Below are 1,541 nucleotides of genomic sequence, written 5' to 3'. Positions count from 1 at the left end.
CCCAACTACTTGGTCGTCTGAGGCAGGAGCATGGCCTGAGCCCAGGAGTTTGAAGTTCCAGTGAGCCCTGTGACAACACTGCACTCTAACCTCAGTGAAAAAATAAGACTCTGTCTCAACAACAATAATAAAAAAAAAAAGAAAAAAATGAAAAAACAAACCCTGAAAACAAGTATTGGCAAGAATATGGAGAAAATGGAACACTGTGCACAGTTGGTGGAAACATAAAATGTGCAGCCACTATGGAAAACAATATATGGAGGGGAGTAAAAAATTAGAAATAGAGGGTGGCGCCTGTGGCTCAAAGGAGTAGGATGCCGGCCCCATATGCTGGAGGTGGTAGGTTCAAACCCAGCCCTGGCCCAAAACTGCAAAATAAATAAATAAATAATTAATTAAAAATAGAATTACCATACAGTCCAATAATCTCACTTCTGGGTACATAGTGAAAATTCAAAACAGGATTTCAAAGAGATATTTGCACACCCATGTTGACATTAGCACTATTCACAACAACCAGGAGGTGGAAGCAACCCAAATGTCCATCAATGAATGAATAAAGAAAATGTGAGAGAGACATACAATGCAATATTATTGTAGCCTTTTTTTTTTTTTTCGGTAGAGACAGAGTCTCACTTTATTGTCCTCGGTAGAGTGCCATGGCGTCACAGCTCACAGCAATCTCCAACTCCTGGGCTTAGGCGATTATCTTGCCTCAGCCTCCCGAGTAGCTGGGACTACAGGTGCCTGCCACAACACTTGGCTATTTTTTTGTTGCAGTTTGGCCAGGGCCGGGTTTGAACCCGCCACCCTCAGTATATGGGGCTGGCGCCCTACCCACTGAGCCACAGGTGCTGCCCACTATTGTAGCCTTTTAAAAGATGGTGATTTTGTCTCATATTTTAACATGGATTAACCCTGAAGACATTATGCTAACTGAAATAAACCAGTCACAAAAGGACAAATGCTGCATTATTCCACTCATAAGAGGACTCTAACATAGTCAAAATCAGAAACAGTAGGGGTCAGCACTTGCAGCTTAGCAGCTAGGGTGCCAGTTACATATATTGAAGCTGGTGGGTTTGAACCCAGCCTGGGCCTGCCAAACAAAATGACAACTACACCCAAAAAACACCCAGCTGTTGTGGCGGGTGCCGGTAGTCCCAGCTACTTGGGAGGCTGAGGCAACAGAATGGATTAAGCCCAAGAGTTTGAGGTTGCTATGAACTGTGACGCCACAGCACTCTACTGAGGCAACATAGTGAGACTCTGTCTCAAAAAAAACCCAAAACCCCCGCCCAAAAAACCTGCACAGGGCCTATGGCTCAAACGAGTTGAGCACCGGCCCCACATGCCAGAGGTGGCAGGTTCAAACCCAGTCCCAGCCAAAAAAAAACTGGAAAAAAAAAAAGAAATAGTACAATATTAAGTAGATTTTGATAAGTTAAAGATTCGTGAGATTCATACTATAGCAACCATTAGAAATATAAAGAAGGTATAGCTAAAAAACAAAAACAAAAAATAGGAGAAACATGAGAACA

At 42.9% G+C, this 1,541-nt stretch overlaps 1 protein-coding gene across 1 annotated transcript in view; it reads right to left on the bottom strand.

Annotated features, from left to right (window-relative positions):
* MED18 (mediator complex subunit 18) overlaps positions 1–1,541 on the bottom strand; it is an 8,902-nt gene that overhangs the window by 6,306 nt on the left and 1,055 nt on the right. The gene's annotated exons all lie outside the window — the stretch shown is intronic.

The sequence above is a fragment of the Otolemur garnettii genome, unplaced genomic scaffold (genome assembly GCF_000181295.1).
Source record: "Otolemur garnettii isolate 467f Iridium unplaced genomic scaffold, OtoGar3 scaffold00425, whole genome shotgun sequence".
NCBI lineage: Eukaryota > Metazoa > Chordata > Mammalia > Primates > Galagidae > Otolemur > Otolemur garnettii.
Note: the sequence above shows the minus strand (reverse complement) of the source record. Positions and strands in the feature narration are given on the sequence as shown.